Source organism: Sciurus vulgaris (assembly GCF_902686455.1).
Source record: "Sciurus vulgaris genome assembly, chromosome: 8".
In the NCBI taxonomy this organism is placed as follows: Eukaryota; Metazoa; Chordata; class Mammalia; order Rodentia; family Sciuridae; genus Sciurus; species Sciurus vulgaris.
In genome coordinates, this window is record NC_136468.1 from 75,696,775 (window position 1) to 75,712,551 (window position 15,777).

Consider the following 15,777-nt stretch of genomic DNA (forward strand, 5'->3'; position numbering starts at 1 on the left):
TCTTTCATTTTATTCACTCATTTGTATAATTGGATAATAGATGGTATTTAATCATTTGTGTTGTGAGAATTAAATGATTTGATATGCAAAATACTTGGACCAGTATTTAATACATAAAAGGAATTCAATAAATTCCTGAGTAATAAATAATCAATAAATACTAGGCATTTGGTTGTTATTATTTTGCTATGATTATATATAATAATCAAGTGTCTAGAAGAGGACATAATCCAGAGTTCATTATCTAAAAACATGAATTACTTTATACTCTCCTGAACTATTTGTCATTTTTATTCATTTTTTAAATATAACCATCTTTAAAAATTCAATGTCTATACTTTCTCTCTCTATTCAAAACTTTCCTAACAAAAACAAGATGTAACAGAAAACTTAAACAGACTAGACAAAACACCTTCCATATCCAGTTCTCATGAGTTCTACATATTTAGCATTTTGTTCATGTAATTTGTAACATTCTCCTACAATAATAAGATAAACAGCATCAATAATAATGTTAAAACTCTTATGACTCTATATAATATGTTCATTTAGAATAAGTGAGTACACACCATTTTAGAATACTTGAATATTTCTTTGAGAATCATGTATGACTTTGTTCACACTGGCAAACTGGAATAATCCTCCCTGATACAGACCAAAGAACCATAGGACAAAAATGGACAGTATGAAAATAATATGTTTGCTATTAAGGTAATTGAGCATGTATTTTTTCAAGGGAATAGTTTCCTGCAATAGGTTATGATACATCTCATGTTAACAATTGTGTTGCTTCCCATACCAAGTATTCAAAATTTCGTAAGTCAATGAAAATAGTCGGCAAGATGTAAAAATATCAATCCTAGGCAATTCTCCTATTGATAGTCTTTACTAAACTTCCTAGTTATCTTTTCCAATTTTTTTCACACCTCTTATAAATTTTTAGTACATACATATTTTCAACACCAAAAATAAAAATTAATATCCTTTTCTGCCAAACATCAGCTGAATTGCAACAATACAGGGAAACACTGCATGGTTTCATTGAGAAGGATGCTAGTGTAACAAGCAGTATTCTATATGCCTAAGCCACATCCTCTGTCACTGGCTTCAACTAACCTCTTACAGTATTATAGTCCATCTCTCTCTTAATCATGCCAGATTTGGATTCTAGGAAAATACAGAAGTTCATGGTGACTATCATGAAAAAGTTAATATAATCACAGAAATAATGCCATACAAAATTACCCAGCTTCTAGCATACTTTGGTTCTTCCATGTATACTAACATAAAATACATAAATAAAATAAAATTAGAGTTTGGGGGTTTTTGAGAAATTAAAAAAAAAAGATTACCTGGTTACATTAAATTTCTACCATAAAACATTGGTAGGTCTTCATTCACTTATCAAAATAGATCATTAATCCCTTTGAATCAAACTCTTCCTTGCATTGCTGATTGATACAAGAAACTAGAAAATGGAATTTGAAGCTCACATTTATATTATATTTATATTGCTCAGATAATTTGAGTTAGATGGCCTTTTTCCTGGGGTAAAGACAGGATTTCTATTAACCAAAACTTATTCTCTATTCAGATTTGAAAGAGATGATTTTAGAATATGAATTGAATGGCACAAATTGGAGAATTCTATGAGTAAGCTCGAAGACACTGTGTCACAGAAGCCATGGAGTGTTACTTAAATGTGTAAGTGGCATGATAAACCTCCCACTCTCCTAAGAATAGAGTTAGAGCTGGACCCTGTTATCTCACAACCTGAAGGTATAGTATGATAACGATACCACTTAACACTGGTGCTGAATGGGTAGGGGGTAGGAAAAGCTGCAAGCATTTTAACTAGAAAGAAAATCAAATTAAAATATTAATTTTCTGATTAATATAACATTAGCTGACCTATTTTCTCCAGCTTGTTAAACAACAAAGACTTGTGAAGCTAAATAACTGCCTAAAAGATAAATGTTTTAAGAATTCCCAGGGAGGTGTTTAGCTTCTTTTTAAACACCATTAAAGATATGCCTTGCATATATCAGGCAGTTTTATTTTTTCTGTGTTGAAACATCCTGTTTACATTTATTAATGCAGTCTAAAAAATTAGGATTTGATTAGGGGGTTCCCACTTGTTAACAACTAAGACCAATGGATGGCAGTTTCCTTACCCTTAGTGACTCATTGTAGAATTTATGAGAATTAAATGTCTTTTAAGAATGTGAATCAGGTTACACTTTGAAATTTATTTTCCTAAACTATTCATAAATTGAGATAATGCTGACTTTAAAAATAGAAACCAGCAAAATGCTGTCTACATTCTCATAGCCCTAGGATACCAGAAGTTCAAGTCGATCTTCAAAAACATCAAAGAACAGAGAACTGGCTTTTGTTCTGAGAGCTGAGTTCCTAGGACAGTTCTGTTACTAGTACTATTCACTACTACACCACATTTTTCTTTATAACCTAAAAAGGTTTTGAACAAAATTTCTAAGTATTTCTTGAGCTGAAAAACGTTAGCAGTTTGATCTATTAAGAAATAATAGTTTTGGCACATTCTGATGCATGTTCTGAAGAAAGCTGAATGGTTATCTTAGAATAAAAAAATTGGAGCTCCACTGGAGGAATGTAAATTGTTAAGATGAGGTGCAGTCAGTAAAGCACAGATCCTAAATGTTTCGATAAGGAGCTGAAGGGGGGTTGCTCAAGTGATAGATAATTGTGAGTAAATGAAAAAGAAGAAAATCTAAGTGATCTCAGTTCTTCATATTATATTAATTAATGATCAATTCTTAACAATTGAGGAGTAAGCTTGCCTCCTTACTTCACATTTTTATTGAACCTACGTTATATAACAAGAACACTGATATTTTAAAGCTAGTTTTGATTATTAGGGACTTTTTGAAGGTCTCCTCAAATGATAAGGAGAACTAAGTTTCTTCCCTTCAGTTTTAAACCACAAAACCTACAGAGCTATCAATTTCTTCTTTATTTCATTTGAGTTTTTAAAGATTCAGTACAATAATGTATGCTTCAAAAAGAGCATTTTTGTTTTTCTCAACTTCTAAATCAGTTTCTTGCTGTCTAAGTAATTATTTCAATGTCTTTGTTCATTTGGTTCAGGTTATACAATATCACTGGAATCTTTCTGAGATGCAAGGATTTGTGGCAGTTATTAAGCTGTTCGTCAAGGAACTTCCTTTCCGTCTCTTTGTCTCTGTCTCTGTTATACGCGCGCGCGCGCGTGCACACACACACACACACACACACACACACACACACACACACACACAAATGCCTTTAAAACTTGGTTATAAGTGGTTCCCATTATGTACAGTACACACACCCTTCAACTACTGTGTTTGAAAAAAATCAGTTACCCCAACAATGATATTATTGTGTGCTGATAAATGTTTAACACCCAATTGTCTGGGAAGAAATAAAAAAGATTCCTGATATTTAATATTTACTGATTTCACTGGTGTAAATATTCTCACTATGGCTGATCTCAAGGTGATGAGATAACATCGCCGAATCTCATTTGGGGACAAGATGTGCACAACTGGTGCTTGTGAACTGGCAGAAGTAGGATGAGTCCCCCTTTACCTGGGTCTCTTCTGAAAGTTGTCCATGTATCTATAGTAATCTTGAGAAATGTGTTAACATCTTCTTCCACCACTCCTCCCACCAACAAAGAGCAGACTTTCTTTCCCCATAATGAAAAAATATATTTCCCAGGTTCATTCCTGAGCTGGGTCAGATTTCCACTGTACATATAGTATTAATCTGCATCATATCATGTCACTCATGTAAAACTGAGGGGCAAATATACATGATGTTCATGTTGACTGCTGTGCCAAGAATAGTGAAATCTTTTGTCTCTTATCAAAAATTCTAATATCTTCTCCACAATCCATGAAACAACTATAGGCCTACTAGTCCAAGAACAGGCTAAAATTAATTCTATATCCAATTGATATTCTGCGTGTTGAAACTGATGGAAACACATGTTCACATATATATTAAATAGTCCTTACACATTAACAATATTTAATCATTTGTTCTTATTGATCAGGCAATAAGAATGTTTATGAAATAATAATTTATGAAATCATTTTATGAATACAAAAATTGTTGAGAAACTTTAATTTTTCAAATTATGCCAGTAAATTTTTCATTTTGAAGCATTAATTATTTTATATACCAAATTACTTCATGAGATAACTTTTTACTAGATGCTTTGCATTGCCATAATGTGTATTTATAAAATTTAACATCTGCCAATACCAAGCACAGAACATTAGAATACTTAATTGTATGTCAAAATGTTAAGTCAAAATGAAAACTTTTACTTAGATTTTTAAGTACTTCCTCTTAATTTTTCTGAACATATTTCTATTGAGTTGAGGGTTCATTACTGTAGTTTCCAGAGCTATATTTCCAACACCGATAATCAGTTTTGCAGATACTTCTCAGTTATAACAAATTAGGGGTCAAATTTCCAGGACTCAAATATGCACTGCAATGTGATGGGAACAAGGACTAGATTAAATCAGTGCCAGAAATGTGAGTTGCTCCTAGTGCCACTCCTAGGATTCATCTAACTGCAGAATGATGCGGAGCACCAAAGCATATAATTATCCCTTATCTACCCCTCCTCCTCTTCTTTTTCTTTAGGAACAATTTTTTTGCAGCATATATTAAAACATTGTGTTGTATTCTATAAATATGTATAATTTTTATTTGTCAATTTATAAATAATTAAAGCTATGAATGATTAAAATTAAAATTAAATTATTTTGAAACTGATTTAAGGTTTTAGACTTTATTATTTTTTATCACTTCATATTCTACAGTAAACAAATAAATGTTGGTTAAATTTTTCAATAAATATTATAATTCTAAGGATGTCCCTAAAGACACTAATATAAACTAATGTTGGTTTAATAAAGTGTATCAGACATTAAGATCTCGATAAAACAGTGAAAAAATGTTCTTAATGATCAATAAAAATTATGCACATATTAAGTCTGAAATGCTACTAGATTCAGACTAACAAAAATTATGGTTAATCAAGTAATGTTAATGATACTGTGAAAGTTCTTCATTTAACTCATATTACCAGAAGTAAATACTGTGTAACTAATTGTGTTAAAATAATGCAATTTGAAACATTAGTTAACATATTAGAATTTTATCTAGTTTGCTTAGTACTGTGTATTATTATGATCAAGAGTAATAGTCATATTAAATGACATTATACCACATAAGTATGAAAGGAGCAAAAATAAATCAAGTGTGAATTTTAAAGATAAACATTGATCTATTTTTAACTCCTTGACAAATTCACAGACAGTAAATTCTTCATTTTGCCTCTTGACTGACAATATCCTTCTCACTCACACTCAAAATGTACTTGAGCTTCATCCCAGTGCTAGGAAAACATCTTGTGGTGTTCTAATAGGGCCATGCCCTGTACCCATTAGAGATAGTGTATGGAGAAATCATGCCAAAAATGTGCCAACAAAAACTCTAATATTTATTTCAGTAGCTTATAATGCATATGAAAAAATGCTGGCTTTTAGTGTCCTCTTAATCAGGGTCTTTGTACTAATATTCACTCTGAGGCTGGTTCACTTTCTTTTCTACTCTATCCAGCTCTATTAGAATTACATTTCTGCATGTTTTAATGGCAGCTACTCTGATGATATCATGTACAATCATAATCCACTAGCAAGCTGTGATCTACCATGAGGGAAAATTTTATACCAGGATTGGAGGAATACACTATAGTGTATACCAGAAATAATTTAGAAATCTATGTATTTTCATCATTTGATTATCTACTTATTTAGGCATTTTCTGCATAGGTAGTTCCAAGTTGCTTTTCTGGAAGAAACTATGACAAATTTAAGTTTGAGATAAATTACTAAAGCTCTGTTCTCATTTGTTCTTTTTATTTTTTAAGACACTCTTTCAGCTTCAAAAGCAGAAAGACCTGCATAGCTTTAACAAATAATTCCTCTGAAAACTCTGAGACTATATGCATTCATATAAAATTTATCTTACCTTATCTGAACCAATGCAGTAAAATCAAATATTAAGTAACTGTGAAGTTGACTCTACTTATTGTATGTTGGTTTATGAAGTTCATGGTTTCTTACTGAACTTCTGATCTAAAAATAAAACATCATCCATAAAACTCAGTGGATTTTTTCACATTTACAATAAAAATTGAAATCGGAAGCATAGTAATAGATATGAGTTTTTAGAGCATCTTCATTATAAAACCAAACAGTTCAAAGTTCAGAGACATCAAGACACGTCAAGTAATAACTCTTAGTGAAAATTCTGGTAAAAAGTCTTAAGAGAAACAACATAGATTCAGACAAATCGTACTGATCTGGCAATCAGTTCATTTTCATGGAATGTTGCCTGGTGTTAGGGTTTGGATATAAAGCATTCCCCCCAAAAGCCCATGTATTGGAAAATGATTTCCAAGGTAACAATGTTTGAGGTGAAATGGTTAGATCATGAGAACTGTATACTCATCAATGGATTAGTCCATTTGATGAGTAATTTGAATGGACTCTACTGGGTGGTAGCTGCAGATGGTTGGGATAAGGCTGGAGAAAGTAGGTCATTAGGGGCATGCCCTTGGGGATTGTATCTTGTCCTTGGCTCTTCTCTCTTCATCTCTCTCCCTGCTTCCCAGTTGCCATGAACTGAACGGTTTTCCTTTACCACACACTTCCACCATGTTTCTGACTTGGAGTCAGTTGAAATGCTGGAACCATGAGCCCAAAGTTAACTTTTCTTCCTCTAAGTTGTTTTCATGAGTTGTTTTGGTCACAATGATGAAAAGTTGACCTACAACATGGAAAACAAATAGAATTAATACACTTGGCTAGTCAACAGAGAAGAGTTTGTATAAAGAATAATGAGCAAAATTAACAATTTTCAGAATTCCTTAATGTTATGCAAGCTGGGGTGCCCCTTTGTTCCTGTTGCTTTTCATTGTTACTTCTTATGAAATGTTACTTTCATTGTTCATTTTAAGAAATGATTTTATGATGTCTGATGAGACTGAGATATGTATTTTAAATGTTATGTTCTTGATATTATAACATGGTAGTTAAAACAAAGCATGCCCCCTTCAAAACCAGCCTGGTTAAAGACTAATTGTTAAGCCCCCAAAATAATAATTCTTTTCTGTTGATATTTCCATATCTTTCTTTTCTCTTTCCTTCTATGCCTCCTCCCACCTTCAGAATTTCTGACCATTTATTAAGTACCTATTATTTGCAACTATTTTATTAGGTAATTTACATGTCACCACATATAATTCATGTAATAATTCTATTAATTTGATGTTATAATTCTCATTTTAGTAAGAAGTGTAAAACCTTAAGAGATTGAGCCACTAGGAAATGTGGCTGAAACATCTCTTCATTTTACCAACTGAAGAACTAATAAAATGGAGTTGAGCAAAGGAAATAAAGTCAACAAATGCTCGGTCTCTTGAGAATTTTCACCTGAATTATTACTCAACATATTTTGATAACTCTGAAGTTTGTCCTTCTCTCTCCACTTTTGGTTTTTATTGTAAAGGTGAAAAATCTACTGAGCTTTATCAAGGATATTTTATTTTTAGATCAAAAATTTAGTTAGAAACTGTGAACTTCATAAACCCACATGCAGTACATATCAGTATCAAAGGATTTCACAGACTTACAGTCAAGGACAACAAAACTTCTTTGATGTTCAATCCTAATGTTTGTGCGTTAGCACTGAATGTGCCCTAGTGGAGGGAGGGACTGGTGGGGAAAGGTGCTCAGTATATTGTCCTAACATCCCAAAGAAGTACCTGAAACATCATAAAAACACTGAAACAGGGAGAGAGAGGAGAAGCATTCTCCCCACAGCCTAGGAATGAACATCCTTGACTTAGCTAGCACAACAGTAATGCATCACCAAAGGAATTTCAAAGCAGTGCAATGGTGTCAATGAGATGGCACTTTAGATTTTTCAACTAGAAAAGAGGTTACTTTTCATCTCGTTTTATTTCTGCTTTCTCCAAGTAAGAAAAATGAAGTGGAATGAGGTACCTATTGTGTAAGTGACAATGTTGGGACCTCTTCCTAACTGTTTACTCTACAGATTATACCCCATTGTTGCAAACTTCAAGGCCAACCCAGGGTAATGCCTACTCTTCAAGGTATTAAGATGCAAAGAGCAGAAGAAATCGGGATAGAAAACCTAACATGTTCAGACACTGTAAGGGACAAAAGGCAAGTTTTTAAAGTCTAGAATTTTTTTTTTTTTCTAGACGATGTGGATAAAATTAAAAGAAAGTCAAAGTCAGTAATTTTCCCCCAAAAGTCCAAATTTAAAAAAAAAAAAAATAACTAAGTTGAGTCAGAACCTCTGAATCTAACCAACTAGGCTCTGATGAAAGTTTTACAGGATGCATTTCTAACCATGAGAAAAGAAGTCGCTAATGATTTTTTAAAATACAAGGATAAAGTTCTAAATCCTCAGAATAATACATGAGACATTTAGGTATATGGGTTGACCAGCTTTGCCCTAGAAACTGTCCCTCAGAAGAGGGAATTATGATGATAATTTAAATACATATTACTCATATAATTATTGGGGTTTCTCATCATTTTATTATAAAATTAGAATTATTATTTTAAATAGTTTATTAAACATGGTTCCATATTTACTTTTTTCACAAATTAAATGTTCCACCTAAAAACTATATGGAAATGTTTAGTCAATGAAGTTTGCATGAACTTGGGCATGGACTGTTCAACTAAAAGTAATGAGTTGTTATTACAATACACCAAATTTCTAAACAGAACTCTCTTGCTCTTTTAGGGTTTCCAGAGGCTAGTAGGACTAAGAATAACATGATAGAAGAAGGCAGGAAAAGTTGATGTGTAGTTGTTTTTATAAAAATAATGAATGTCAATGCTAAAACTGTTATTCATACGTTGTTGATCCTGAAAAATCAAAGGTCCATAATCTTTACCAAAAGATAAGTAAGAGACAAGTTATTTCCGGGCATATGCTATAAAACTCAAAAGTCTGGCTAACCAAATCATAGTAATTAATATATTTTTCTTTAAAACTATTATTTCATCATAAATAGAACTCTATATATTTGGATAAATATCTAGAATGATTTGAATTGTAACATAACACCCGAACTGATTATTAGTTGCCATAGTTTTATCTGAAATAAAATTTTATTTAAGAAACATAAAAACCCTTAGATACTAAGATTCCTTATAAAGTAACTTGTCAATTACCTGACTAAATTTATGTGACTCTTTGTCATTTTGTGATTATGTTTTTAGTGAACAAACATACATCATTAAGCAGAGAGCTAAATGAATTATCATAAAGTGAGCATGTCCATGTAGTCACTCCTGCATAAGGGACAGAACATTAGCACACACCTGGAGGCTGCTCTGGGTTCCCTCTCAATCATTATCCTTCTTTCCTACCCCAAGGTAAACACTATCTTGATTTTTTAACTTTATTATAGAATCCTGCTAACTTTTTAAATTTATGTGAATGGATTCTATACTTTATATAATTTGTGTCTGGCTTATTTCACTCAAAATTATGTTTGTAGAATTTATCCATTTTATTGTTTTTATCTGTACTTCATTGCCATTCAGAACTCCATTGTATAAATATATCATCATTTACTTACCTATGCTATATGATGGGTATGTCATTTATAGTTTGGGGGCAACTAAGATAATGCTTCTATTAATGTTTTCAGACATTTCTTTAGATGCCATGTCCACACATTTATATTGAGTGAAATTGCTTCCATACTATCAATCCTGTCAACAAAATGAAATTTCCAATAAAGTTGTTTGAATGTCTGTTTGCTGGTCAGTTAGTGATTCTTGAATTCCTGTAAGTGATTCCTTTGTGTGACCATTCAGTTGAAGATGACATGAAAGATTATTTGGAGCTTGACTCTCATAACCATTTAAATAAAACGAGAAAGCTTAAATTGTCCTTTTCTCAGAATTACACCCTTGGGAATTGGAGGGACTAGGAGGGAGGTGAGTATTGAAGACTATTTCCCTCAGGCAGGTAGGGCTAACACCGAGATCCAAGATGATTCCAGAGATTCGGATACTGCATGTCATATGGATATAGTTTTTTTTTTTTAATAACAGCTTTATTGAAAAATACAACTAATTAGAACAAATGAAATAAAATAATTAAGAACTAAAAAAATACTCATCGTGTTATAAATTGCACATAGGATGAGATTTGACATATCCATATGCCCATGACAAAAAGTGTATATCTTCATCCTCAGAAGTGTATATCTTCATCCTCAGAAGTTTCCTAGGTCCATTTGCAAACCTTTCCTTCCAGTTATTCACAAAACTCCATTGGCCTACTTTCCTGGTCATTCTCCATGAAACAACTGATGGGCATTCTGCCACTGTTGATAATTTTCCATTTTAAGGAAGTTTATGTAAGTGGAATTACACAGAATGTATTCTCTTTTGGAAAGCTCTTTTTAAGTCAGTATGTGTATTTTAATAGTCATGTATTAAATCAAGGGTTTGTTCCTTTTTCTCTCTGATTAACATTTCAGTATGTGAATACAACCCAATGTCTCTATTCATTTGTTAATGGGCACTTAAATGTCTTGAGATTATCATTTTTATTATTTGTCAATATTGTGAACCACTGAATTTTTAAACGTATTTGAATAAAAGCATTGAAGTTGTACATAGTTATGGGATTTCATATTGCATTGCATGCATAGGTATTCTGTGTAATATTTAGACCAGGTTAAACATATCTATCTCTTCAAACATCTACCATATCTTCATGATGAAAACATTCAAAGTCCTTTCTTCCAGTTTTTTCAGATATACCAGTCACCCTACTATGCAACTGGACACCCTAGTTTCATACTTACATCTATGACTTGGTACTCACTGATCATCCTCTTCCAATCCTTCCCTCGGTCCACTCTCCACCATTCTACTCTCAATTTTTATAACTTGAATGCTTTTAGATTCCGCATCTGAGTAAGATGATACGAGTCTTATTTGCCTGTGCCAGACTATTTATTTAACACAATGATTTCCTTTTCTATCAAGATTGTTGAAAATGAACAGAATTTCTATATTTATGTTGAATAGCATTCCATTGTGTATGTGTGTGTGTGTGTGTGTGTCTGTGTGTGTGTGTGTGTGTGTATTTGTCTGTATTTGCCATCATTTACTGTGCTTTTGATGTCATAAAAAATCCTTGATCATTCCAATATCCTAAAGCCTTTTCTCTGTGTTTTTTTTCTGATACTTCCATAGTTCCGGGTCTTAGTTTTAAGTCTTTAATCCATTTTGAGTTGTTTTTGTTACTGGTGAGAGATAGGCATCTAGTTTCATTCTTTTGAATGTAGATATTCAGTTTTCCAGCACCATTTATTGAAAACACTGTTCTTTCTCCAATGCATTTTCTTGGCACCTTTGTCAAAAATCAATTGCTTATAGATTCTTAGGCTTATTTCTGGGATTTCTGTTCTGTTCCATTGGTGTGTGTATCAGTTTTTATGCCAATACCATGCTGTTGTGATGACTGCAGATTTGTAGCACATTTTGAAATCATGTATTTTTGAATGTCAAACCAAATTTGCATTCCTGGCATAAAATACATTTGGCCATGATAGGGTATTCATTTCATATAATGCTGTATTTGATTTATTAAATTTTATGCAGAATTATTGTATCTATGTTCAGAAGGTAATTGATCTATAGTTCCCCTTTCTTCCAATGTCTGTCTAGTTTTGTCATCAACATAATACTGACATCATTGGATGAGTTAGAAAATAATCCCTTCTCTTCAATTTCTTTTTTAAGTTTTTGAAGATTCAGTACTATTTCTTCATTTAATGTGTGGTAAAAAATGTCAGTGAAGCCACTTGGCCAAGTTGCCTTTGTTGGATTTTTAATGATAAATTTAGGATCTTTAATTTTTAAAGTTTTAAAGATACTGAGGTGATCCATTTCATTTTGAGTGAAGTATAGTAGTGTGTGTCTTTCAAGGAATTTGTCCATTTCATATAAGTTGTAGAATTTATTGGTGTATACTACTAGTTCATAATATTTTCTTATCCTTTTAACATTTGCAGGATGAATAGCAATATTTTCTGTCCTTTCTTATAATGGTAAGTTGTGTCTATTTTCTTCTCAACAGTAGGACTAGAGATATAAGAATTTTTATTGATCTTCCCAAAGAACAACATTTGGTTGGGTTTTTCCCTGTTGCTTTTCTGCTATTTTCCTAATGTTCATGCTGATACTTATTACTTTTTGCTTTATGTATTTTGGGTGTTATTTGTTCTTTTTCTACTTTCTGGGATGAAGGTTGAAGTTACTGATTTGAAACCTTCTTTCTAATATTAGTATTTATCTCTTACTACTGCTTTAGCTGCATTTCATAAATTTTTATGTGATGCAATTTCATTTTTTTTACTTACATATTCTTTCTAATTTTCCCTTATTTTACTGTTTAACTTAAAGGTTATTTTAAAATATATTTGGTTTCTAATATTTTGGATTTTCTAGATATATTTTTCATGTTTTTTCTAATTTAATTTCATTGTGACTAGAGAACATAGCTGACTGCTTTCAAATAAAAGACTTATTTTATGATTTAGAAAGTCATAAAGTTTTAAATTGCTATGTTTCTAGGTACAATTAATCTTCTCAGAAATGGGTGTTCAATCTGGAGTAAACTGTTCTCAAAGTGACCATTAGGTCAGATGGGTTGACAGAACTGTTTAAATTCTTTCTGTCTTTACTGAATATATTTTTTTTTTGTCTACTTCATCTATCATTTATGAGGAGGGATATTGATTCTTCAACTCTGTGAATTTCTCTATTCTCCTGGCAGTTCTACAATGTTTGCTTCATGTATTTTGAAGTACTTTGATTAGATGCACAAACACTAAAGATTTTTATGCCCCTTTGATTAATTGGGTCTTTTATCATTATGACATGAAACTTTTGTTCTTGGTAATTATCTTGATTCTGAAATCTACTTTGAAATTATAGTAATTCTATCTTTCTTACATTGGTGTTAGTTTGGTATTTATTATTTACTTCTTTTACTTTTAGTCTCTTTTTGTCTTTATTATTCTTTTCTTTGCAAATCTGACAATCTATTTTAATTTGGGAGATTTAAAATATTTATAATTAAATGCTGATTGTGAATTTTTTCACCTTTCTTATGTCTGAAAAATGCATACCTTTTCTCTTAAAGACATTATGGTCAGGTAATCAATGGTAAGTTCACAGATTTTCTTTTTCCTTTCCATACTTTAAAAATATTTCTCCACTATCTTCACATTTGCATTGTTCTGATGAGGAATCTGTTCCCCTGTATGTACCATGTCTTAGTATATACATTACTCTGGTAGCTTTTATGATTTTATTTTTAATACTTGTGCACTTTGTGATTTGTTTTGATTCACTTTTCTTCATTTTTCATATGCTTTGTGGCCCATTGAGCTTTTTGATCTGCATGCTCATAAATTTTGTCAAAATTAGAATTTTTCAACAATCATCACTTCAAATATTTCTCTGTCACCTTTCTTTCATTCATGTTCCTAAAACTCCAAGTATATTTATATCAGGATACTCAAAAATATCCTACAGCACACTGATGCTCTTTGTCTCATTGTGGATAGTTTCTGCCACATTGTCTTCTCATTGAGTCATATTTTTTTTTTTTGTTTACTCCTTTGTATGACTGATGATTTTATTATTATACCAGCCATAGTGAATTTTACCTTGCTGATAACTGGGTAGTTTTGAATTTCTTTAGAAATTCTTGATCTACTTTCTAAGACATGGTTAAGCTACTTGGGAAAAGTTCAATGCTTAATGCCTTGTTTTTAAGACTTTTTTGTTTTACTATACGATCAGAGTATTAATTCAGACCAATTCATTCACCACTTCTAAGGAAACTTTTTGCGCCCTATCCAATGCGTGGTGCATTATGATTTTGGGGGGATGGTGGGTATTGGGAACTGGCATTACTCTTAAGCCCTGTACTGTTCCCTCTAATCCTTTGAGGGCTCCTTTCATCACCCTTAAGTATTTTTCTGACATGCATACCCTGATTAATAGTCTATTAAATAATCAAGGAACGTTCTACATATCCCTGAAATTCTTTGTGCACAATTGTCTCCTAGTGCTCTGTTCTGTGAACTTGAGTCACCTTTCCTAAATTCTCAGCATCACCAACTCAGCTCAGGAAGCCCTCCAATCTGTCCTTGAACTCTTCTTCCTTGTCAGAAAATGCGAACATATTATACTTGGGAAATTATAAGACTCATTTTGACTTTTATCTTTTATTCCAGGGATTCCTTTATTTAATTGGCTGATGCCCCATGTCTTGAAAATCATTTTTATATACATATTTTCAATATTATAGTTGTTTTAGACAGGAAGGCAGTTCAATCCCTCTTTCTATCTTGATCATAAGTATATGATCCATGTCTTTACAGAATAAAGACAACATGGGTGTCTTTTTAGGTAACCAGGGTTGAGTGACCGTTTAAGATAAGATTTTGTTTGCCTTGGGCAAAGATAATTCATGAAGTTCAATAAGATTGGAGTAAGTTTTATGAGATTAAATAAAAGAGGATATATAAAGTTCTTGTGGCACACTTAAAACTCAGTTTCTAGTATTTACATTTCATCTTCTATAATGTATCTTTGACTAAGAAAGACACTTTTATAATAGAGTGAATCATAAATTGGACTTGAATAACTTGGATTCTGGTTATTGATTTCCCATCTACTAGTATGGGAAATGATTTGAAAACCTGAAGTCTTATTCTTCTGACCATTTCAATAAAAGCAGAATTGGTTTTATGAAATCATTGGCAGGATTCAAACATTAAAAGTGAAGGCATCTTGATAAATTGAAAAGTGTCCTCCATCATATATGATATGATTCTCAATCTTTGCCTGTTTTTTTTTTAATAATTCCACTTTACCATGTGTCCCATTATTCCCAAATGAGTCACTTGTGTATATGAGATCTTTGAAGGAAAGCCCTTAAAGATAAATATTTAGATGGACATTTAAAACCTTACATAGTACAAAATTTTTTTTCCAAACATCTTCTTAAAGCTAAAAAAACACAGGAACACATTTTTATTATGTCCTTATGATAATTCATAAAAATATTCTGCCACATGATTATAATATAAAATAAAATTATAAAATTATAAAATATGTTTCAATATTATGCACATGAATTCAAGATTCATTGGGACATTTAAATTCATTATGATAATAAGACTCAATAATGTGTATATATGACAGAAGTACTCTGCTTCGTAATGATCAAAACAGTTATGCTTCAAGAGACAATTCAGTTCTAGAACTAAAAATCATACAACCACAAAAACCCATGCTTATTTGAGGGATAATCCCACTTGTATTAGGAAAGCTTCACAGTTAACTGGAAGCAGAATAAATTGCTGTATAAATACCAGAAGCAAGGCTGCAGGTACTGCACTCCTTATGGCTGTCTATCAGAAATGTTAAATGTCATAGTGCATAATTTATCAATGCTAATAGCCTCAGCACAGATCTGAGGGGATTAACCTATATAGCCAAACTATTTATTACATCACAATACGTAAAATGTACTTTTAATTAATAAATGGACAATCTATTGCCTTCATGGATGCAGCTGATCAAT